General features: G+C 45.8%; 1 non-coding gene across 1 annotated transcript; it reads left to right on the top strand.

Annotated features, from left to right (window-relative positions):
* Positions 1 to 18,710: 18,710 nt before the first annotated feature.
* LOC120965707 (small nucleolar RNA Z247) lies at positions 18,711 to 18,849 on the top strand. Its single transcript, XR_005758734.1, has one exon. It is a non-coding gene; the product is annotated as a small nucleolar RNA Z247 (small nucleolar RNA).
* Positions 18,850 to 26,757: the final 7,908 nt, after the last annotated feature.

Below are 26,757 nucleotides of genomic sequence, written 5' to 3'. Positions count from 1 at the left end.
CACCAACTTGTATGTTTTTTCCTTCAAAAATTGTACTCCAGAAAAAACAAAATAATTTCTAAGACAAATATCCCAATCCAATGTTTTCTACAAAATACTCTTTACAACAACATTTTTTATAATGATCTCTATCTCTAGATCAATCAATGTAATTACCACAATCAAGAAAGCTCCATGTTATCTATAAAATATTATTTACAACGCCAATTATTATTTAAATTAAATTGTTCATTTAAAAAATCCAGTTTATTATGTACTACATTTACATTCTGAAGTCAAATTTCCCAAGGCTCTTTTGTATGTTTTCTTGACAATATTCATTACACCAAGAAATTCTTCAAGAGTAGAACATGAATCAGCGTAACCAAAATATTCATTGCACTTCAGTAAATGAGGGTGTCCTTCATTAAGACTATGGGGATCCATGCGCCCAGGAAAATTTTGTTCTGGCATGTGGACTGAGGCCTCCTTTTGTTTGGAGGAATTTTATAGGATATGATTTTTATAGTAATTTTTCCTTTAGAGCCCTCTAGTTTGTAGGAATGGATTCCTATTCCTACATAGGATTAGTTCATATATCCTCCACATTTCATAGGAAAATAGACATGCGTCTAGACTCAATAAAAAAAATTCAATTTATATGATGTGAACCAAATGACATCTCTTTCCTATTCCTACTCATAGGATTTGAGATACATGTCATCGCATTTTCTAACGTTTCCTATTCCTGTGATAATCCTATCCTATGAATCAAACGAGGCCTGGATGAAATTGTTGTTGGGGAACGTAGTAATTTCAAAAATTTCCTACGCACACGCAAGATCATGGTGATGCATAGCAACGAGAGGGGAGAGTGTTGTCCACGTACCCTCGTAGACCGAAAGCGGAAGCGTTAACACAACGCGGTTGATGTAGTCGTACGTCTTCACGATCCGACCGATCAAGTACCGAACGCAGGGCACCTCCGAGTTCAGCACACGTTCAGCTCGATGACGTCCCTCGAACTCCGATCCAGCCGAGTGTTGAGGGAGGGTTCGTCAGCACGACGGCGTGGTGACGATGATGATGTTCTACCGACGCAGGGCTTCGCCTAAGCACCGCTACGATATTATCGAGGTGTAATATGGTGGAGAGATCAATAGATCAATTGTTGTGTCTATGGGGTGCCCCCTGCCCCCGTATATAAAGGAGCAAGGGGGGAGGCGGCCGGCCTAGGAGGAGGGCGCGCCAAGGGGGGAGTCCTACTCCCACCGGGAGTAGGACTCTTCCTTTCCTTGTTGGAGTAGGAGAAGGGAAGGGAGAAGGAGAAGGAAGGAAGGGAGCGCCCCCCTCCCTAGTCCAATTCGGACTAGTCCATGGGGAGGGGTGCGGCCACCCTTTGGGGCCTTTCTCTCCTTTCCCGTATGGCCCATTAAGGCCCAATACGAATTCCCGTAACTCTCCGGTACTCCGAAAAATACCCGAATCACTCGGAACCTTTCCGATGTCCGAATATAGTCGTCCAATATATCGATCTTTACGTCTCGACCATTTCGAGACTCCTCGTCATGTCCCCGATCTCATCCGGGACTCCAAACTCCTTCGGTACATCAAAACTCATAAACTCATAATAAAACTATCATCGTAACGTTAAGCATGCGGACCCTACGGGTTCGAGAACTATGTAGACATGAACCGAGACATGTCTCCGGTCAATAACCAATAGCGGGACCTGGATGCCCATATTGGCTCCCACATATTCTACGAAGATCTTTATCGGTCAAACCGCATAACAACATACGTTGTTCCCTTTGTCATCGGTATGTTACTTGACCGAGATTCGATCGTCGGTATCTTAATACCTAGTTCAATCTCGTTACCCGCAAGTCTCTTTACTCGTTCCGTAATACATCATCTCGCAACAAACTCATTAGTTGCAATGCTTGCAAGGCTTAAGTGATGTGCATTACCGAGAGGGCCCAGAGATACCTCTCCGACAATCGGAGTGACAAATCCTAATCTCGAAATACGCCAACCCAACAAGTACCTTCGGAGACACCTGTAGAGCACCTTTATAATCACCCAGTTACGTTGTGACGTTTGGTAGCACACAAAGTGTTCCTCCGGTAAACGGGAGTTGCATAATCTCATAGTCATAGGAACATGTATAAGTCATGAAGAAAGCAATAGCAACATACTAAACGATCGAGTGCTAAGCTAACAGAATGGGTCAAGTCAATCACATCATTCTCCTAATGATGTGATCCCGTTAATCAAATGACAACTCATGTCTATGGCTAGGAAACATAACCATCTTTTATCAACGAGCTAGTCAAGTAGAGGCATACTAGTGACACTCTGTTTGTCTATGTATTCACACATGTATCATGTTTCCAGTTAATACAATTCTAGCATGAATAATAAACATTTATCATGATATAAGGAAATAAATAATAACTTTATTATTGCCTCTAGGGCATATTTCCTTCAGTCTCCCACTTGCACTAGAGTCAATAATCTAGATTACACAGTAATGATTCTTACACCCATGGAGCCTTGGTGCTGATCATGTTTTGCTCGTGGAAGAGGCTTAGTCAACGGGTCTGCAACATTCAGATCCGTATGTATCTTGCAAATTTCTATGTCTCCCACCTGGACTAAATCCCGGATGGAATTGAAGCGTCTTTTGATGTGCTTGGTTCTCTTGTGAAATCTGGATTCCTTTGCTAATGCAATTGCACCAGTATTGTCACAAAAGATTTTCATTGGACCCGATGCACTAGGTATGACACCTAGATCGGATATGAACTTCTTCATCCAGACTCCTTCATTTGCTGCTTCCGAAGCAGCTATGTACTCCGCTTCACATGTAGAACCCGCCACGACGCTTTGTTTAGAACTGCACCAACTGACAGCTCCATCGTTCAATGTAAACACGTATCCGGTTTGCGATTTAGAATCGTCCGGATCAGTGTCAAAGCTTGCATCGACGTAACCATTTACGATGAGCTCTTTGTCACCTCCATAAACGAGAAACATATCCTTAGTCCTTTTCAGGTATTTCAGGATATTCTTGACCGCTGTCCAGTGATCCACTCCTGAATTACTTTGGTACCTTCCTGCTAGACTTATAGCAAGGCATACATCAGGTCTGGTACACAGCATTGCATACATGATAGAGCCTATGGCTGAAGCATAGGGGACATCTTTCATCTTCTCTCTATCTTTTGCAGTGGTCGGGCATTGAGTCTTACTCAACTTCACACCTTGTAACACAGGCAAGAACCCTTTCTTTGCTTGATCCATTTTGAACTTCTTCAAAACTTTGTTAAGGTATGTGCTTTGTGAAAGTCCAATTAAGCGTCTTGATCTATCTCTATAGATCTTGATGCCCAATATATACACAGCTTCACCGAGGTCTTTCATTGAAAAACTCTTATTCAAGTATCCCTTTATGCTATCCAGAAATTCTATATCATTTCCAATCAGCAATATGTCATCCACATATAATATCAGAAATGCTACAGAGCTCACACTCACTTTCTTGTAAATACAGGCTTCTCCAAAAGTCTGTACAAAACCAAATGCTTTGATCACACTATCAAAGCGTTTATTCCAACTCCGAGAGGCTTGCACCAGTCCATAAATGGATCGCTGGAGCTTGCACACTTTGTTAGCTCCCTTTGGATCGACAAAACCTTCCGGTTGCATCATATACAATTCTTCTTCCAGAAATCCATTCAGGAATGCAGTTTTGACATCCATTTGCCAAATTTCATAATCATAAAATGCGGCAATTGCTAACATGATTCGGACAGACTTAAGCATCGCTACGGGTGAGAAGGTCTCATCGTAGTCAATCCCTTGAACTTGTCGAAAACCTTTCGCAACAAGTCGAGCTTTATAGACAGTAACATTACCGTCAGCGTCAGTCTTCTTCTTGAAGATCCATTTATTTTCAATGGCTTGCCGATCATCGGGCAAGTCAACCAAAGTCCATACTTTGTTCTCATACATGGATCCCATCTTGGATTTCATGGCGTCAAGCCATTTTGCGGAATCTTACCGTACCACTCTGGTGCGGATCTTACTCTGGTTGACCTACGAGGTTCAGTAATAACTTGATCTGAAGTTTCATGATCATCATCATTAACTTCCTCACTAATTGGTGTAGGCGTCGCAGAAACCGGTTTCTGTGATGAACTACTTTCCAATAAGGGAGCAGGTACAGTTACCTCATCAAGTTCTACTTTCCTCCCACTCACTTCTTTCGAGAGAAACTCCTTCTCCAGAAAAATTCTGAATTTAGCAACAAAAGTTTTTCCTTCGGATCTGTGATAGAAGGTGTACCCAACAGTTTCCTTTGGGTATCCTATGAAGACACATTTCTCCGCTTTGGGTTCGAGCTTATCAGGTTGAAGTTTTTTCACATAAGCATCGCAGCCCCATACTTTAAGAAACGACAACTTTGGTTTCTTGCCAAACCACAGTTCATAAGGCGTCGTCTCAACGGATTTTGATGGTGCCCTATTTAACGTGAATGCAGCTGTCTCTAAAGCATAACCCCAAAACGATAGCGGTAAATCAATAAGAGACATCATAGATCGCACCATATCTAGTAAAGTACGATTACGACGTTCGGACACACCATTATGCTGTGGTGTTCCGGGTGGCGTGAGTTGCGAAACTATTCCGCATTGTTTCAAATGAAGACCAAACTGATAACTCAAATATTCGTAGCAGCAATGTCGAATAAAACTAAAGTAGCTAGTCCATTCGCATGACAGATCTACATAGAAAGATCTCATTAACCTCACCTAATGTGAGATCTCATACAAGTCTCCCCCTAGAATACCTCTAACTAACATGGGAAGATACTAAACAAACAGAATCTGACAATAAGACCACAAACAGATATCCATGACTAGAAATGCCCAGCTTGACCGATGCAAACGACAACAAAGAACGTGACGCAGATGGCCAGAGATGAAAATGTAGTTGGGGGTTGGGAGCTGGTGGTTGAGAGGTAGAGGTATTCACTAAAGCGTGTGGACAAATGCATGAGCATGACATGCACTAGTAGAAAAAGGGTCATCTGTCCCGGTTGGTAAGGGCCTTTTGTCCCGGTTTTTGAACCGGGACTAAAGGGTCGTTGCTAATGCCCTAGCCCTTTAGGCCCGGTTCTTACACGAACCGGGACAGATGGGCCTCCACGTGGCCGGTGCGGCGAGCCCAGGCAGGAGAGCCTTTGGTCCCGGTTGGTGGCACTAACCGGGACCAATAGGCATCCACGCGTCAGCATTTCAGGGCTGGGGTTTTTGTTTTTTTTGAAGGGGGGGGGGGCGTTGGGGGTTTTGGGGGGTTAATTTAGGTGTTTCATATATTGTGTTAGCTAGCTAATTAATAGAGAGAAGTGTCCTCTCTTATCTCCGTGCTTGGTCGACGCTACATACTATATACGTATAGAGAGGACTAGACACGCTAGCTAGTAAGCAAATGAAGGAAACAGAAGATCGTCATGAACATATGCATACTGAGAGAAGTGATATCGACCACCTCTCCTTCTCCGAGAGATTGGTCGAACAACAAGTTCTCGTATATCTATCCGACACTACCGGCTACATATATACAATAATTATCTCTGACAATATAATCTCGTTATATATGAACACAGGGTCCACATAGTATTCTCCGTTTTCAGCGATCACGTGGTCAAGGAAGAATGCCGCCAATTCCTCTTGAATTGCTCGCATACGATCTGGTGCTAGGAGTTCATCCCGCATCCGAAAGATCTAATTTGAAGAAGGGGTCAATACATATATATATGTGAATAAATGAAACTCAACACAAATGATGGTAATAAAATAAAATTGTGAATATTATTGCTTACGCACTTCATATTGTTCGTCACAGTAGCCCCGCTCACAGGTCGTGTGGCGGATGGACTCGCAAACGTAGTATCCACAGAAATCATTCCCTTGTTCCTGCCACAACCACTTTACAAGAAATAGAGGTCAATCAAACTGATAAGCAAGCATGCTAAATGGTATTGATGAAACTAGCGCTTGAATCACTAGGAGATGCGCGGAACATGCTACTATAATACTTACTTTCGGGTGTCTAAATTGCAGGTTCTTCGGCAGTCCCGGAGCTTTTTTGGTGAATTTTCTCCAAACCCTGCCAGACAAAGAAAACAATTACTTGATATCAGGAAATGAACAAAGTTGCTGATATGGTGGATAATGATCGATTTAGCTTACTTCTCGAGCATTTGAGTCATGTCCGCATAGTCCTGGAGATCTTTTCGTCGCGAGTCTAAGACGGCTACTACTCCCTGCTCAAGCTTAATCTCTAGGAGAATATAGTGGAAGCTGTGCACGCATGCATAACTCATCAATTACATTACTATAACCTGGACTAATAAGGGAAACCGAATATGCACAAGACAATAACACTCACTTGAAGTTGTAAGGAAAGAGTATTATATCTTTGTTTTCATTTATTACCAACGATCGTAGCAAGTTGGCCTCGGTATTTTCGGCATGATATTTAACCTCAGTTGCATCTATGAGATTTGTCTTAATGAACCCAATATCACCGATTTGTCTTTTCTTCAATTCGGCGATCTTCAATCTGCATAATATAGTGAGGATAAGTATAAATACATGCAATGAAAGAGCTGACCTATATAGAGAGACTTAATGACAGAAGTAGTACTACTTACAGATAGTAGCAAGTGATCGTTGTTTTATCGAGGGACTTTAGATTGTAAACTGGAAGAAATCCTCAAATGGAACATTCAGTAGTTCAATTCCAACGAGGTCATGCTCCGGTTTAACTCTCAGCGTCAAAGTACTCATCCCATCAGACTCTCTGCAGGTTTTCATGTACCAATCATGTAGTCTTCGCATCATCGTGCTTAGAGATCTGACATCTTTGACGAGAGGCTTCCCGTAATGGTATTTGTGTTCGTCCACCTCCAAGAAATCATAATGTACATCGTCGGGCAGGTAATCTCCAAGATTGCTATAACCGGGCACCATCCTCGGATCATTAGCGACGATGTCGCTAGACACCTTGAGCGGGGGGCACAGTTGGTTCGCTTGTTCGCCGAGCTGGGCAATTTTTTTCCCAGCTCGTCATTCTTTTAACCTTTGATCACTGACAGTACTTCCCGACTGCTCCGCTTCGACAAATGTCTTTGCAATAATGCGCTCGTAGTTGCCTTTCGGTGGAGACTTTGGTGGTTTTGTCAGGGCAGCCAGAGTGCGCTTCGCTTTCACCGGATCTACCTTCTCCTCCGGAGGTGGATGTTTCTTTGCTTTCACCCCTTCAAAGAAGTTCGTCACTTCGGCTCGCACGATCTTCGTGGTTTCCTCCTCAGTCCTCTCGTATGGTAACTTCTCTGGAGTCTTCAGAGAAGGATCGAATCTGTATTGCCTCCCGCCACTGGTTGTACTGCTAGACACCGGCAGAGCAGATGGAGCGGCTGCGGCTGTCTTCTTTCCCTGCTTACGAGGCGGAGGAGAAGGACCACGACATGCGGAGCAGCCGGAGCGGCGGCGGGTCTCTTCCGCCCTTGCTGACGAGGCGGAGAAGGAAGAGGCTGGCTGCTCGGGCGCGCCGGCGCAGGCGGAGAAGGAGGCGGAGTGCCGCCACGCGCCGGAGAAGGAGGTTGAGTGCCCTGATCACTCGCTGGAGGAGGAGGCGGAGGAGGAGGCGGAGTGCCACCACGCACCGGAGAAGGAGGCTGAGTGCCCTGACCACTCGCCGGAGAAGGAGGCAGAGTGCCTTTACTCGCCGGAGGCGTCCAGTTCGGAAGGTTGATGAGCTCCTTCCGCCATAGGCATGGAGTCTTCAGAGCAGAACCCAGCCGAGTCTCCCCTTCACCGGTAGGGTGGTCAAGCTGGAGGTCCTCAAATCCCTCCGTTATTTCGTCCACCGTCACCCTAGCATATCCTTCTGGAATCGGACGACAGTGAAAAGTTGCGCCGGGTTCAGGAGGTCGAACAGAGCCGACAGACGCCTTGACTTTGAAGTCCTTTGATCGCGTCATAAGGTGGCAATGTTGAGACTCCGTGATAGTATCCACGGGGTAGCTAGCAGGAGCCGTCAAGACATGCTCCAGCTGAAGCAGCTCGGTGGAAGCCACGTTGCTTCTCCGCTAAGATGGCGGGGTACCTTCGGGGGTAGTTTCGGCAGGTTGATTGCTGCGAGCTACGTCTCGTTCCTCTAGCGCTTGAACCCTTTCGTGCAGCTTCTGAATTTGGGTCTGCTCCACTTTTTTCCTCCTCTCCTGGCATTTGTAACCGCCTGCGTCCGGAAAACCAGCCTTCAACGGAATGGAGCCTGGTGTGCCTCGTGTCCGTCCAGGGTGCTCAGGATTCCCGAGGGCCATGTGAGCTCGTCGTTCTCTCTGTCTGGAACGAACGTCCCTTGGTGCGCTGCATCGATATAGTGCTGAAGCCTCTTGACTGGTATTCTCATTTGCTCGTCCGTCCAAATGCACTTCCCTGATACAGGGTCCAAGGTTCCGCCAGCCCCGAAGAACCAAGTCCGGCAACGGTCTGGCCAGTTCATTGTCTCTGGTTCGATCCCTTTATCAAGCAGATCATTCTCAGCCTTGGCCCACTTAGGCCGGGCTTTGAGGTAGCCACCTGACCCCGTGCGATGGTGAAGCTTCTTCTTCGCAGCATTTTTCTTGTTTGTCGCTGACAACTTCTTACTCTTTTCCGATGTCTTGTGGGCCATAAATGCGGGCCAATGATCTCTGATCTTCTCATATTTTTCGATGAATTCTGGTGTCTCTTCTTTGTCGACAAACGTTTTCAGCTCATTCTTCCACCTCCTGAATAGGTCTGCCATCTTCTTAAGAGCATGAGACTTGATTAATTGCTCTTTAACTGGCTTCTCCGGATCCTCCTCTGGCGGTAGGGTGAAATTTGCCTTCAGCTTAGTCCAAAGATCATCTTTCTGCATATCATTGACATAAGACACCTCAGGGTTTTCCTTCTTAGGCTTATACCATTGGTGGATGCTGATCGGAATCTTGTCCCTAACAAGAACCCCGCACTGAGCAGCAAATGCTTCCTTTGTCCGGATGGGTTCAATCGGTTGCCGTCGCGCGCGATTGTTGTGATCTCAAACCTTTCATCCGAGCGCAACTTTCTCTTCGGGCCTCGTCTCTTTATCGAAGTTGTGCTCAATCCAGAGGGCTAGAAAAAAGAAGAAAGACGAGAGTTAATTAATATGTGTACATACCAAAACAATGAATGCATCAATTAGCTAGTCAGCACAGGCTTAACTAATATATTTACCTGGCCGGACTCTGTTCGGTCACCGGAGCCGTCACCATGGGCTCCTTCTTGCACCAGCATTGGGTCACCGGAGCCATCATAATCATGTCTTTCCTCCTCCACTCTTCGATCACCGGAGCCTGCTTCTTCACGCTGTTCTTCCAGACCATCATTGTCGTTAAGATACGACAAGACATCACCTCCGGCTAAGATTATGTCCCCCAACACCTCTTCTGCTTCCCCGTCTCGTCCGTGCTCCATTGTTTCTGCAATTATTACACAAACATGACAGCAGGTGGATATATTAGTGCAAAGTAGACCTAGCTTATTCCGGGTTTGGGGTGGCCTCGGCAACGCTTCAAGGGTAGGGGCGCGGCGGGAGGGGGTAGGAGACCGACATCGTTTTTTTCTAGGGTTTGGGTGTCCTCGAGAGTTTTGGTCGAGCGAGAGGGCCGGGGGGGTGCTCCCGTGGTATAAGTTATCACGGTCGAAGTTATCCGGGAGGGGGTTATACCGACAACGACGACATACATACATGGGAAAATAATGTTATCGGGGAGGGGGTAGGTCGAACCCCCCCTCGTGTTGAAGTTATCGGGACACGGGGTATATCGACAACGACATATCCGATAAAAAATAAGAAGACGAAGAAGAAATAAAAAGAGGAGAAGAAGATATTAATAGAGGAGAAGATTGAAGAAAAAAAGAAGAAAAAAAAGAGGAGAAGAAGAAAGGAATAGAGGAGAAGAAGAGAAAATATTTTCTCTTCTTCTCCTCTATTCCTTTCTTCTTCTCCTCTTCTTTTTCTTCTTTTTTCTTCTTCTTATTTATTTCTCATCTTCTTCCTCTCCTCTTCTTCTCCTTTCTTCTTCTTCTTATTTTCCTTTTTCCTCTCATTCTTTTTCTTCTTCTTCCTTTCCTAGCTAGATATATAAAACTTTTCTAAAAATGTAACTTTTGCATATATAAAACTTTTTCTTCTTCCTTCTTCTTCCTTCTATTCCTTCTTCCTAAATATATAAAACTTTTCTAAAAATGAAACTAACCTAAAATGTACTAAATCAGAGAACATATATAGATAAAACTTTTCTAAAAATCTAACTTTTGCATATATGTATTTTTAAAACATCATTACAATTGAAAAAAATGCGTACATACATACAAAAAACATGTAAAAAAATACATACATACATATATGAACATACATCAAAAAAATACATATATCTAAAAAATACATACATACAGATATGAAAATCTAAAAACATGTAAAAAAAATAGCACGGCGGCGGGGCCGGCAGAGGCGCAGTGCTCACCGAGGGAGGAGCGCACGGCGGGCGGCGTAGGGGCAAGCAGGGGCACGGGGAGTGGCGCGGAGACGGCGTCGGGGCAGGAGCGGCACGCGTCGGGGCCGGGGCGGTGCGCGTCGGGGCAGGGCGGCACGCGGCGACGACGTCGGGCGAGGGCGCGGGCGACAGCGAGGGCGCGGGCGAGCTCGGGCAGCCTGGCGGCGTCGTCGGAGGGATCGAAGAACTGACGAAATTTTCACAAGTGCTGGCTTATATAGCAAACCCATTGGTACCGGTTGGTGGCACAAACCGGTACCAATGCCACCTTTAGTCCCGGTTGGTGTCGCCAACCGGGACCAAAGGCCTCTTTTCAGCAGCCCAAAGGGCGGGAAGTGGCGTCCTTTGGTCCCGGTTGGTGGCACCAACCGGGACTAAAGGGGGGGCATTGGTACCGGTTGGTGCCACGAACCGGTACCAATGCACCCCTTTAGTATCGGTTGGTGCCATCAACCGGGACCAAAGGCCTTGTGCTGCTGCGCCCGCGTCGAAAGTTTAGTCCCACCTCGCTAGTTGAGGGGGGCGCGCAGTGGTTTATAAGCCCCACTGCCGCTCCCCTCGCGAGCTCCTCTCCATTGCAGGCTTACGGGCCTAATTGTCACTGCTATGCCTGATGGGCCTACTAGGCCTTCTACGGGTCTGAATCCTGGCCCATCGATGGGTTTCTAGTCGTATTCAGGCCGTGGTGGCCCAGTAGGTGGCACATTTTTTATTTTTTGCCTGTTTTTTATTTTCTTTTTTTCTTTATTTATTTTGTTTTGTTTCTACTTACAACAAAAAAATTATTTATTTTATTTTATTTTGTTTCTAATTACTTATTTATTTTACTTTATGATAATTCTTTTTGCTATTAAAGTTTCTAACAAAAAAAGTTCTTTATGAAAATTCTTTTTGCTTTCAATGATTTGGAACAGAAAATACTAGAGGTTGCTTATAATGTTTTGAACAGAAAATACTTTGATAATTTTAGTTTCATAAATTTTATTTATGTTATTAAAGTTTATTTTATTTTGTTTCTACTTATATATTTTATAAAATTTTATATTATTTTTGTTTCTAATTACTTATTTATTTTATTTGTTATTTTTCATGCACCATTTTTCATGAATTTACTGATTATTTTGAGCTATAAGACCCTAAAATTGAAAAGCATTTCAAATGAACTCTGAAAAGGTTGAAAGTTGGCATGGTATCATCATTTCATCCACATAGCATGTGCAAGAAAGTTGAGAGGGTTACGGCAAAAACTGGATGCACTTCGTGTACAAAACGGACAATCTCTTTCGAAGTATCAGGATTTTCATACGGAAACTTGGTTGTTACAAAGGGATTTCATTTTTTTAAACTTATTTGAAATCCTGACTTTTTGTGTGTTCAAAATGCACCATTCAAAGCCACATCATCAATTTTCAACCCTTTCTGACTTCATTTGTTATTTTTCATGCATTTATCGATTATTTTGAGCTATAAGACCCTGAAATTGAAAAGCATTTCAAATGAACTCTGAAAAGGTTGAAAGTTGGCACGGTATCATCATTTCATCCACATAGCATGTGCAAGAAAGTTGAGAGGGTTACGGCAAAAACGGAATGCACTTCGTGTACAAAACGGACAATGGTATCATACTCGTCTGTTACAAAGTTGGCATGGTATCATCATAATAGTTGCGGGAGAAAGTCTTCACTTTTTCTTCGCTTGTGTCATTTGCTTATTGCGCCGTAACCATGGATAATCTTCATCGTTTATCAGGATGCTTGGGTCAGCCTTGACTTTGAAGGGAGGAATTTCATGAAACTTTTCATAATCTTCAGACATGTCTGTCTTGCCCTCCACTCCCACGATGTCCCTTTTTCCTGAAAGAACTATGTGGCGCTTTGGCTCATCGTATGATGTATTCGCTTCCTTATCTTTTCTTTTTCTCGGTTTGGTAGACATGTCTTTCATATAGATAACCTGTGCCACATCATTGGCTAGGACGAACGGTTCGTCAGTGTACCCAAGATTTTTCAGATCCACTGTTGTCATTCCGTACTGTGGGTCTACCTGTACCCCGCCTCCTAACAGATTGACCCATTTGCACTTAAACAAAGGGACCTTAAAATCATGTCCGTAGTCAAGTTCCCATATGTCCACTATGTAACCATCATATGTGTCCTTTCCCCTCTCGGTTGCTGCATCAAAGCGGACACCGCCGTTTTGGTTGGTGCTCTTTTGATCTTGGGCGATCGTGTAAAATGTATTCCCATTTATCTTGTATCCTTTGTAAGTTAATACAGTCAAAGATGGTCCCCTGGACAACGAGTACAGCTCATCACAAACAGTGTTGTCACCTCTAAGACGTGTTTCCAACCAACTGCTGAAAGTCCTGATGTGTTCACATGTAATCCAGTCGTCGCACTGCTTCGGGTGTTTGGAGCGCAGACTGTTCTTGTGTTGATCGACATACGGGGTCACCAAGGTAGAGTTCTGTAGAACTGTGTAGTGTGCTTGAGACCAAGAATGCCCGTCCCTGCATATTATTGAGTCCGCTCCTAGCATGCCTTTTCCAGTCAGTCTCCCCTCATACCGTGATTTAAGGAGACCTATCTTCTTAAGGCCAGGAATGAAGTCAACACAAAACCCAATGACATCCTCTGTTTGATGGCCCATGGAGATGCTTCCTTCTGGCCTAGCGCGGTTACGGACATATTTCTTTAGGACTCCCATGAACCTCTCAAAGGGGAACATATTGTGTAGAAATACGGGCCCCAGAATGACAATCTCGTCGACTAGATGAACTAGGACGTGCGTCATGATATTGAAGAAGGATGGTGGGAACACCAGCTCGAAACTGACAAGACATTGCGCCACATCACTCCTTAGCCTTGGTATGATTTCTGGATCGATCACCTTCTGAGAGATTGCATTGAGGAATGCACATAGCTTCACAATGGCTAATCAGACGTTTTCCGGTAGAAGCCCCCTCCATGCAACCGGAAGCAGTTGCGTCATAATCACGTGGCAGTCATGAGACTTTAGATTCTGGAACATTTCTCTGGCATATTTATTATTCCCTTTATATTCGACGAGAAGCCAGTCGGGACCTTCATACTGAGCAGGCATTCAAAGAAGATTTGTTTCTCTTCTTTCGTAAGAGCATAGCTGGCAGGACCTTCATACTGCTTCGGAGGCATGCCGTCTTTTTCGTGCAAACGTTGCAGGTCCTCCCGTGCCTCAGGTGTATCTTTTGTCTTCCCATACACGCCCAAGAAGCCTAGCAGGTTCACGCAAAGGTTCTTCGTCACGTGCATCACGTCGATTGAAGAGCGGACCTCTAGCTCTTTCCAGTAGGGTAGGTCCCAAAATATAGATTTCTTCTTCCACATGGGTGTGTGTCCCTCAGCGTCATTCGGAACAGCTAGTCCGCCGGGACCCTTTCCAAAGATTACGTGTAAATCATTGACCATAGCAAGTACGTGATCACCGGTACGCATGGCGGGCTTCTTCCGATGATCTGCCTCGCCTTTGAAATGCTTGCCTTTCTTTCGACATTGATGGTTGGTCGGAAGAAATCGACGATGGCCCAGGTACACATTCTTCCTGCATTTGTCCAGGTATATACTTTCAGTGTCATCTAAACAGTGCGTGCATGCGTGGTATCCCTTGTTTGTCTGTCCTGAAAGGTTACTGAGAGCGGGCCAATCGTTGATGGTTACAAACAGCAACGCGTGTATGTTAAATTCCTCCTGTTTGTGCTCACCCCACGTACGTACACCGTTTCCATTCCACAGCTGTAAAAGTTCTTCAACTAATGGCCTTAGGTACACATCAATGTCGTTGCCGGGTTGCTTAGGGCCTTGGATGAGAACTGGCATCATAATGAACTTCCGCTTCATGCATATCCAAGGAGGAACGTGATACATACATAGAGTCACGGGCCAGGTGCTGTGATTGCTGCTCTGCTCCCCGAAAGGATTAATGCCATCCGTGCTTAAACCAAACCATATGTTCCTTGGGTCACCTGCAAACTCAGCCCAGTACTTTCTCTCGATTTTTCTCCACTGCGACCCGTCAGCGGGTGCTCTCAACTTCCCGTCTTTCTTACGGTCCTCACTGTGCCATCGCATCAACTTTGCATGCTCTTCGTTTCTGAACAGACGTTTCAACCGTGGTATTATAGGAGCATACCACATCATCTTCGCAGGAACCCTCTTCCTAGGGGGCTCGCCGTCAACATCACCAGGGTCATCTCGTCTGATCTTATACCGCAATGCACCGCATACCGGGCATGCGTTCAGATCCTTGTACGCACCGCGGTAGAGGATGCTGTCATTAGGGCATGCATGTATCTTCTGCACCTCCAATCCTAGAGGGCATACGACCTTCTTTGTTGCGTATGTACTGTCGGGCAATTCGTTATCCTTTGGAAGCTTCTGCTTCAATATTTTCAATAGCTTCTCAAATCCTTTGTCAGGCACGGCATTCTCTGCCTTCCACTGCAGCAATTCCAGTACGGTACCGAGCTTTGTGTTGCCATATTCGCAATTGGGGTACAACCCTTTTTTGTGATCCTCTAACATGCGATCGAACTTCAGCTTCTCCTTTTGACTTTCGCATTGCATCCTTGCATCGACAATGAACCGGCGGAGATCATCATCATTGGACACTGGTTCCTCTTGATCTTCAGCAGCTTCCCCCGTTGCAGCATCATTGACCACATCGTCTGGATCCTCTTGATCTTCAGCAGCTTCCCCCGTTGCAGCATCACCGTATTCAGGGGGCACATAGTTGTCATCGTCCTTTTCTTCTTCGTCGTCTTCCATCATAACCCCTATTTCTCCGTGCCTCGTCCAAACATTATAGTGTGGCATGAAACCCTTGTAAAGCAGGTGGGTGTGAAGGATTTTCCGGTCAGAGTAAGACTTCGTATTCCCACATTTAGGGCATGGACAACACATAAAACCATTCTGCTTGTTTGCCTCAGCCACTTTGAGAAAATCATGCACACCCTTAATGTACTCGGAGGTGTGTCTGTCACCGTACATCCATTGCCAGTTCATCTGCGTGCATTATATATAATTAAGTGTGTAAAAAACCATTACAGAACATCATGAATTGATAATTAAGTGACCAAATTAATAGAAGTACATACATAGTTCTCATCTAACAACATATAGCTCTCCAGAGCATGTAATTAATTAAACCATACATTGAAACTATGCAAAACATTTCAATGCAAAAACAAATGCGATCATAATTGCAACCAAAGTAACAATTGATCCAACGGCATAATGATACCAAGCATCGGTATGAATGGCATATTTTCTAATCTTTCTAATCTTCAAGCGCATTGCATCCATCTTGATCTTGTGATCATCGACGACATCCGCAACATGCAACTCCAATATCATCTTCTCCTCCTCAATTTTTTTATTTTTTCCTTCAAGAAATTGTTTTCTTCTTCAACTAAATTTAACCTCTCGACAATAGGGTCAGTTGGAATTTCCGGTTCACATACCTCCTAGATAAATAAAATCTATGTCACGTTGGTCGGCATAATTTTCATAAACAATAAATGAACCAATAGTTATAAAGATAATATATACCACATCCGAATCATAGACATGACGAGGGCCGACGGGGGCGGATACCAAAACCATCGCACTATATAATAACAAGCAATAAAATAGTAAGAAAATTAGACAAGTATCTATCTAAAGTAAGAATTTTTTTCTTTCAGAAAGAATATAAGAACAAGAGGCTCACCACGGTGGTGCCGGCGACGAGATCGGCGCGGGCGATCGACGGCGGTGAAGACGGGAATGGGACGTGACGGGCCGCTAAACCTAGATAAATCTCGAGGAAAATGGAGCTTTGAGGTCGAGCTTCGAGACGAGAAAGCTTAACTAGTGTGGCTCGGGCATTTCATCGAACACCTCATGTGCATAGGAGGTGAGGTAGAGCACCACAAAGCCCTCCCCTCGCCGGCCAGAGAAAAACAGAGCACTGGAGTGCTCTGCTCACGGGCGAGGGGTATATATAGGCACCTCATTGGTCCCCGTTCGTGGCATGAAGCGGGACTAAAGGGCAGCCTGTGGTCCCGGTTCAAGCCACCAACCGGGACCAATGGTGGTGGGCCAGGAGCGAGGCCTATTGGTCCCGGTTCGTCCCACCAACCGGGACCAAAGGAGCCAAACGAACCGGGACCAATGCCCCCACGAGGCCCGGCAGGCCCCTGGCCTCACGAACCGGGACCAGTGCCCCATGGGTCCCGGTTCTGGACTGAACCGGGACTAATGCGCTGACCTGGCCTGAACCAAAGCCCTCTTTTCTACTACTGAGGATGGCCTGGTTGAAATACAACTGGGGTATTCAGTAATAATGAAACATACGCAGGGAAAAGAGAATATACTATTGGTACGAGCATGATCTGGGAGAGAAGGAACGGTGAGATACAGGGAGTGGCTGTACATAAAATCTTGGAAATGATCCCGGTGTAGGTTATGTATGTGATGGCATAAAACACTACTTTCCCTTGTTTAAACACAGCCCATGGATTAACAAACAAGTAGTAAGACCCGTCATATAAAGGCATGTCAGCTCTTGACAATTCCTTAATCCTCATACTAGCTGCGACACCCCTATTGAGATAAACACATGAAAGACCAAGTATTCAGATAAACTAGTTGTATCTACGTGGGACTCCGCTCCTGACTTGCACAAGGCACGCCAGGGCTAGCGTGCCTTGTTGAGAACAACCTAGTGATTAAAAAACGGCCGTCCTCTCTAAAAAAACTACAATATTAAATAAAGTAAATTAACCAGAAAATAGGCAAGGATCAAATACATTTGAAAACTTACTATGCATGTTCGTTGGTGGATCCAATATTCCTTCTACTAAGAAAGATGTGGTGCATTCATCGAGGAGGTAGATACAGAGGCGCAGGGGCGAACCAAGAAACAAGATACACTGAGGGCAAATTAGTAGAGTGGAGCCACTTCTTCTCTAAATATGAAAAAAATGTGTATTTTTCAATGAAATACAAGCAAAATCGAGTGAAGTTTTAAAAATTGGTGGGGGCATGGCCCCGCACTGGCTTCTTCTATGTTGGTCCGCCCCTGCGGAGGCCAGTAAGAGGTTCTTTCCACAAAGAGAATCAGCGCAAGCTGACCGTACTTGTGACTATGACGAGCCATGAGATGTGTAGTAGTGTGGAATGCCCGCGTGAAGATGTCGGCTGGCACACCGTCTCAACTGCTAGTATGCATGCAGCATGCCAAGGAGAGGCGCATGGGCTGGCGGTCGATGAAGATGGCCGTTGGTGGCAGAGGATAAGAGGGAGCTACATGGAGACTGTTAAAAGGGTAGGCTAGTAGTTGTAGTTGTATAAACATGACATGTTGTCACATATATTGTATGCGTGTGTATATTGTGTAAATGGCGCAGGTTGTTATTATAGGTTGAGCCTTAACTTGTATAGCTTGCAGTAGGGGCAAAGCCTAGTAACAACATGCGCATGATGTACTTGATCCTACGCGTCCCTACCTTCCGTCCCTGCCAGGAAGGTATACGCTTCCACGCCTTTCCTCTTCTTACATGGTATCAGAGCCGTCCTCGAGCTCATCCATGGCGACATCATCAAGTTCCTTCCCTGCCTCGCCATTTGCTCACGCCGCCACAGAGAAACTCAGCAAGGGCAATCAGGCCCTGTGGCGCGCGACCGTGCTCTCCGCCATTCAGGGAGCGCAGATGGCAAAGTACCTCGACGTCGAGCAGCCGCCACCACCGATGCAGATCGATGTAACTTCGTCTGATGGCAAGACCACGGCGAAGGCAGCAAACCCGGAGTTCCAAACCAGGTACGCTCAAGATCAGCAAGTTTTCTCATACCTTCTGACGACTCTCCCTCGTGAGATAGCCATCCAGGTTGCATCATGCCACACTTCGGCGGAGCTCTGGAATACGGTTGAGGGGATGCTTGCATCCCGCACTCGTTCCCAGACCACCAACGTTCGCATCGCCCTCGCTAACTTGCAGAAGGGCAACTCCTCCATCACCGAATACGTTGGGAAAATCAGGTCCCTCTGCGACGAGCTGATCGCCGCGGGGAAGAGGGTGGACGAGGATGACATCGTCTCCCACATCCTAGCTGGGCTTGAAGAAGACTTCGACCCGGTGCTTTCTGCCATGTGCTCCCAGGTGGAACCGGTGACTGTGGCCGAGCTGTACTCACAGCTGCTCAGCTTCGAGACGAGGCTGAATCTTTGTGGTGGAGGGTCTCAGTCCTCTGCCAACGCTGCCACCCGAGGCCGCAAGTTTGGCGGCGGAGGTGGTTACCGCGGCCGCAGACAAGCCGGCGCCGGTGGTGATCGCGGCGGCCGCAGCTACTCCAAACCTGGAGGCCGTGGCGGTGGTGGACATGGCGGCAACGGCGGCGGCGGCGGGGGCAACTACAACAACAATGCCTCTGCACCCAGGGTGCAGTGCCAGATCTGTGGCAAGATGGGCCACCCAGCATGGAAGTGCTCGAAACGCTACGACGAGTCCTATCAAGGAGGAGAAGAGAAGTCAGCCAATCTCGCAGCGCCACAAATATGGGGTGGACACCAACTGGTATCTTGAAAGTGGTGCCACCGACCATAACACAGGCGATCTAGAGAAGCTGACCGTGCGCGACCGCTACCAAGGCACCGAGCAGATTCACACCGCAAGTGGTTCAGGTATGGATATTAAACACATTGGTCATTCAGCTATTCACACCCAAGATCGTGATCTTCTTCTGAATAATATCCTTCATGTACCCGAAGCAAACAAAAGCCTAATCTCTGCTAGCCGCCTTGCCATTGACAATGATTCTTTTGTTGAAATTCATCCTTATTCTTTTTTTGTCAAGGAACGGGGAACGAGGAAGGTACTCCTTCGAGGCAGGGGTAGGAGAGGTCTCTACCCGGTTAGGCACACGGGATCCGATGTCAACAAGCAAGTGCTAAGTGCCACCAAGCTATCTTCAGATAGGTGGCATCGACGTCTAGGGCATCCTTCTTCTGTTATTGTCAAGAAAGTCATTAGTCAAAATAATCTCCCGTGTGCTAGTTATCTCAATAATGAGTTTGTATGTGACGCCTCTCAAAAAGGCAAAAGTCACCAACTTCCTTATCCAAATTCAATAAGTGAATCAAAGTTCCCTTTAGAACTTGTGTTCTCTGATGTGTGGGGTCCTGCTGTTAAAACAGTAGGAAGAAAGCAATATTATGTCAGCTTCATCGATGATTTCAGCAAATTTACATGGATCTACTTGATCAAACATAAGTCTGAGGTTTTTCAGAAATTTCATGACTTTCAGAATCTTGTAGAATGTCAGTTTGATCGTAAGATCCTTGCTCTCCAAACAGATTGGGGTGGGGAGTTCGTTAAGCTAAACTCTTTCTTTACGAAGATAGGTATATCCCATCACGTCTCACGTCCTCATGCTCACCAGCAAAACGGTTCAGCAGAGAGAAAACATCACACATCGTCGAAGTGGGTCTGTCCCTTCTTACCCAAGCCTCTATGCCTCTGAAGTTTTGGGACGAAGCCTTTATTGCTGCAACTTACTTGATAAACCGTACTCCTAGCAAGGTCATCAATTTTGAGACACCTTTTGAACGATTGCTCCATGAAAAACCCAACTATTCCATCCTCAGAATTTTTGGATGAGCTTGTTGGCCAAATCTTCGGCCATACAATAATCATAAACTTCAATTTCGATCCAAACAGTGTGCTTTTCTTGGCTATAGCAATCTTCACAAAGGATACAAATGTCTTGACATCTCCACTGGACATGTTTACATTCCCAGAGATGTGGTATTTGACGAGATCATCTTTCCTTTCTCTACTTTGCACCCTAATGCCGGCGCTCGTTTACGTGCAGAAATACTTTTGCGTCTCCGGAATTATTAAATCCTACTGATCAAGGGGGTGAATATTATGCTAATGATCATTTGTTTAATAATCCTAACCCTAATGGAGACAGCGGTGAAAAAAACAGCGCTCCAGCCTGTGATTTTATGCAGCAGCAACAGAGCACTCCTGGCGCTGGACACGAGGTGGTTACGGGTGCTGGACACAAGGTGGATACGCCCTCGGGATCGGGCGCGCGTGCCGGCTGACATGGTTACGGGATCCCAGGAGGATCTTCTGGCGCCTCCGGCTTCGTCACCTGTCAACCGGTCTGGTGGGCCGGATGCGTCCCCGTCGCGGTCACAGTTAGGCGCTCACCTCGAGGCGGGGCCCCGGTCGGATGCTCCCTCGTCCACACGCGCTCCCTCGTCCACGCTCGCCAGTTGTCGAGGCGGGAAAGGCAGTACACCACCCGACGCGCACACGAGCCGTGCTGGATTGGCTGGCAGGTAGCTCTCGCCGACCCCACACATGCGGGATTCGAGACCGGCGGCCGAGTAAGGATCAGCCACCTCGACTCGGTCGGCTGCAGTACGAGGAGAGGGATCCTCTGCGGCTGAGGAGCCACCTGCTCCTGTGTGCATGTCACCACGGGTAACTACACGTGCCCAGAAAGGTATTTTGAGACCTACAAAATTCAAAGACGGAACAGTCAGGTATGAAAAGAAATTTAAGTTTGCAAACTTTGCATCTTGTGGTGAACCTCAAAATTTGATAGAGGCACTAAGCAATGACAACTGGAGAAATGTTATGCACACAGAGTATGATGCACTTATGAAAAATCAAACGTGGCACCTAGTTCCTTCAAAGCAAGGGAGGAATATCATAGACTGTAAGCGGGTGTACAAAATTAAAGAAAGACCTTATGGCACTATAGATAGGTACAAGGCTAGATTAGTAGCTAAAGGCTTTAAGCAACTCTATGGGATTGATTATGAAGATACCTTTAGCCCTGCAGTTAAGGCTGCTACTATCAGACTTGTTTTGTCTATTGTTGTTTTCAGGGGTTGGAGTCTTCGCCAATTGGATGTACAGAATGCGTTCTTACACGGCGTTCTCGAGGAAGAGGTCTATATGAGACAACCACCTGGTTTTGAGGACCGTTCAAAACCACATCATGTGTGTAAGTTGGACAAGGCCTTGTATGGTCTAAAACAGGCTCCTAGAGCTTGGTACCACAAGCTGGGTACAAAACTACAACAACTTGGTTTCAAGGCATCTAAAGGAGATACTTCTCTGTTCTTCTTCAAAAAAGGGAAGGTGACTATGTTTATGTTGATGATATAATTGTTGCTAGCTCATCACAAGAAGCCACAGCAGCACTATTAAGAAATTTGAAAGGAGAATTTGCTCTTAAGGATCTAGGAGAGTTGCACTACTTCCTAGGTATTGAAGTAAAACAATGTCATGATGGTATTATGTTAACTCAAGAAAAGTATGCCAGAGACATAATCAAGCGAGTAGGCATGAGGGATTGTAAACCTTCTAGTACACCCATGTCTACCACCGACAAGCTATCTTTGCATGAAGGAGAATTGTTAAGTCCAGAAGAAGGGACTAAATACCGGAGTACAGTAGGTGCATTGCACTATCTAACATTGACAAGACCTGATATATCCTTTGCTGTTAATAAAGTCTGTCAATTTCTGCATGCTCCTACTTCTCTGCACTGGACAACTGTTAAAAGAATAATAAGATATATTCAAGGGAGTGCTGAAATAGGCCTCAAAATATGCAAGTCTTCTTCAACAGCAGTGAGTGCATTCTCTGATGCAGATTGGGCTGGGTGTCCAGATGATAGGAGATCAACTGGAGGCTTCGCAATCTTCCTTGGGTCAAATCTTATATCCTGAAATGCAAAGAAGCAGGCCACAGTCTCACACTCTAGCACTGAAGCAGAATATAAGTCTCTGGCAAATGCAACTGCTGAGGTAATGTGGATTGAAACCCTACTTGATGAACTAGGGATTGGAAGATCACACATGTCATGTTTATGGTGTGATAATCTTGGGGCAACATATCTTTCTGCAAATCCTATGTTTCATGCAAGGACAAAAAACATAGAGATTGACTATCATTTTGTTCGAGAAAGAGTTGCACAAAAGCTGTTGGATATTCGGTTTATTCCAACAGGAGATCAAGTTGCGGATGGATTCACTAAACCTCTTCAAGTCAGACAACTACAAGCCTTCAAGCGTAATCTGAACCTTGATACGTTAAGATTAAGGGAGGATGTTAAAAGGGTAGGCTAGTAGTTGTAGTTGTATAAACGTGACATGTTGTCACATATATTGTATGCGTGCGTATATTGTGTAAATGGCGCAGGTTGTAGTATAGGTTGAGCCTTATCTTGTATAGCTTGGAGTAGGGGCAAAGCCTAGCAACAACCTGTGCATATTGTACTTGATCCTCTGAGTATTTAACATGAACACGTCCCTGCCAGGAAGGTATACGCTTTCACGCCTTTCCTCTTCTTACAGAGACTACAGCTACAATGGTGGCTTCTGATGGTGATGGAATGTTGAAAGAGAAGCATACTTTTTAGCTTAATGGCCAAGCATCGCCCTTGGTCTCTGACCCACCTAAAGATATTGCTCTCCTGGCTATTCCAGATGTCTCTCATTCTCACGCATATGTTGTAATATCTGTCTGATGCTTCTCTAATCCTCCCTTCGATTTTATCATCTCATCACCACCTATCTGGTTCACTAGGCTAGTGCTACCAATACGTTCAAATGAGTTGAACGGTGGTGCTCCGTGGAGTGCCATATATATACAAGGGAAACCATCATTCACATGACTACATGAGCGACTTACGGTGGGTGAACAACCAATTATTTTGCCAGTCGAATGCACATGAACTGAAACTTGTAATAGACAGGCTAATAAAAAGAGGACAATATAATATGAATCGTAATTTCTGTCCGCGAAGAGTTCAACTTAGATATCTCTCACCCGAGTGAGCTATGCTCATCTCTTATATGGGCTAAGACAGACTCCAGCAGAGTCGCCCCGATTGCCATAATAACAGGCAATATGATGATTTTGGATAAAATGCCGCCTTTCTTCTTCGTCGGCGTCGGGAAAAGACGTGGTGGCGCTAGCAATTGAAGCTAGTGATGTCAACCGTTCAAAATTATCCACGTATGTAAAACATACAGTTAAACATATCAGGGTTAGCTTGCTAAGCACATATCTGTGATATCGCGTGACATCACATATACTACATGTAGCTTCGCCACGAAGACAAAGGCCCAACGGACATGGGGGAGGTCTCCGGCCGACATGTCACACCCCCTCGGTTCTGCCGCTTGTGGTGGACCGTTTAATCGGCTCAGAAAGCAGTGATGTCTATCTGTAGGTTCGCCATTGGAAGACGGCGTCGGCGGCCCGGCAGAACGGGAAGGTCCCCGGCCGACGAGCCATATCATGTCCCCTCCCGCTTGCAGTGGCCGTTTTATCGGCTTAGAAAGTACTCCCTCCATTTCTGTATACAAGGCCACTATCAAAATTACAATTTGCAGCTATACAAGGCCACTAACACCAATCGAGATAAAATTGATGAGGTTTGCCTCGTACTAGTAAGCGAGGACATTAATACCCCATGCATGCATGCGGAGGTGAGAAGGTTGATTTGAATGCACCGCATTAATCAACCAACGAGGAGTGAGAGAGTTGTCTTATTGCGCGTTGGAGAGAAAAATACACATTAATGAAGCGAGGAGAAAAGATTAGTTTGCAACATTGGCTTAAGTGTCCATTAGTTTTTAGCTTGATTCCTGTAATATGGGTTTGTGGCCTTGTATAAAAAATGGAGGGAGTAGTGCTGTCTTAAAACGGTGTTCCTCCGAAACTGGGTGCGGCAACATCACGTTCGTCTCTTCTCCGACGGGATGTGGGCTTGTTTACGCGAGGTCCTCTAGGAGCGTGTCTGTATTTTATTTTCTTTTGTTGAGGCCCTTTATGCAGTTTGTGCTGCGCACCTGTCTTTCTTGGTTGTTCTTCAGGGTCGTACGTATTTGGGTTCTGTAACCTTGACTTTGCATGGACAGGTGTCATAATCTCTCACAAAAAAGAGAGTACACATTCAGCTACTGCGAGGAAAAATGCATCAGGGAGCGGGTCATATCTTCATCAGGAAGATTAATTAAGGGACGAGAGAGATAGAAAGGGAGGATTAACCAGACAGCCGTACAAACGTTTTGACTCTCATGCCTACAGGGAAAGAGACAGCGGTAACACTGGTGCGACGATTTAAGCCAGACGAACTCTCCAAGAGACACAGAAGCAGAACCAATTCCTATCCTCGCCATGGCGCCCTTGTCTTCCAGAATACTTGCCTTTCTCACCGAGTCACCATACTGTGATGATGTCTACCACCGCACTCGTCTCAGCTGCCGCAGCGGCAGCTCTGCCATCAATTGAACAACAAGCACGGGGCACTTCTTGCCCGGAAAGCCAGCCTCAGCCCGCAAAGCCCAGAAGGCTTGCAATCCTGGGGAAACGTGTCAGCACCATGTCGTTGGCACGGCATCCGGTTCGGTGGGCGCCGCTGGCCAATGATCACCACCATCTTCCTGCCGGGGATGCGACTAAGGGGGGCGCTTGAGTCTGTCGACATCTCCGCTGTGTGGACCTTGGTAGGCCTTGAGCTCTCGCACGATGATCTTCCTCAGAGCATCCCAGTGAATATTAACCTCCTCGAAGAACTCTGTGCTCTCCTCCTGCATGACAATCAGATAAGAGTTTCAATTCCACCTGTTTTAGCAGATCTCACAAAAGAGAGGTTCTTGAGGGCAGTGAAGAGAATCAGCACAAGCTCAACATACCTGTGGCTATGGCGAGCAATGAGACGTAGCAGTGCGGGCTGCCCTTGTGAAGAAGATGCCGGCGCGCCAGCTAGCCGCCATGACCGCGAGGATGCACTCAAGTCAAGGAGAAGCGCATGGGCTCGCGGTCGATGAAGCGGGCCGTCAGTGCCAGGGGTTAAGAGGGAGCTACAGGGCAACTAGAGCTCCAAAGGGCGCCTCTAACAGTGGTGAAATGTTGAAAGCGAAACATACTATTTAGCTTAATGGTCAAGCATTGCCCCTGGTCTCGGACCAACCTAAAGATATTACTCTCCTGGCTATTCCGGATGTCTCTCGTTCCCATGCACATGTCGTGACATCTTCTAATTCTTCTCTCATTCTACACTCAATTTGATCGTCTCATCACCATGTATCTAGTGTACTAGGCTAGTGCTACAAATATGTTAATTGAATATAACAACAATGGTCCATGGAGTGGCATATATATACAAGGAAAGCATCATTCACATGAGTGACGGTTGGTGAACATTCAACTATTTTGCCAGTCGAATGCACGTGAACTAGAAACTCTTGTAATAGATATGAGTAAATGTTATTTCAAAGAGGACGGTATAAATATGAATCCTAATTTGTGTCCTCGAAGAGGTCAACTTAGATGCTCTCACCCAAGTGAGCTATCCTCATCTCTTATTTGGCTGAGAGCAACTTTAGCAGAGACGCCATATCTCCCCGATCGCCATAATAACTGTCAGTATGATGATTTTAAACCAAAATGATAGCAGAGTCATCATATGGGTGTCAACAGCATAATTTATGAAGCTTGCTCCAAAAATGACCTCGTAGCCTCCACATTTGAAGGTTGGGGAGGGACAAAATTACTGTTCTGACTTAAAAGGCTAACAAAATCCCGATTTGACCTTGGTTTAAAAAAATCGATTCTGACCTCTTTGGGTGACGCCAACATCCCCGACGTCTGGGTTGCGAAGCAGACGCCAGGCACCCTGGCGTCTGGCCCCTGGCCCGCACTGCCCGGCTGCCCGTTGACCTGCTGACGTGGCAAAGGGGCCAGACGCCAGGAACCTGGTAACTGGATAACCCCACGGGAGAGTGTGTGGGACCCACCCCACACACTTTCCCAAATCAACCAACCCGAGCTTGAAGAACACTTGGAGCTCTCACACTCTCTCCCACCCCTCAAGTTCCCCCTCAAATCCTCTCCAAAAGGTGCATCCCTTAGGTGGATCTTTCCATCACTTTATTGCTCTTGGTAATCTCCCCCAAATCACCCAATTTTTTTGGTTAAATCTTGTTATTTTGGTTGCATTTTATACTTGTTGGTGGAACCCTAGTTCATGTTTTCTCCCATATTGTAGTGTGAATGTCTTGATTAACTTTGGTAATATAGTGAT

The sequence above is a fragment of the Aegilops tauschii genome, chromosome 5, assembly GCF_002575655.3.
Source record: "Aegilops tauschii subsp. strangulata cultivar AL8/78 chromosome 5, Aet v6.0, whole genome shotgun sequence".
NCBI lineage: Eukaryota > Viridiplantae > Streptophyta > Magnoliopsida > Poales > Poaceae > Aegilops > Aegilops tauschii.
This window is presented reverse-complemented; position numbering and strand designations above follow the sequence as displayed.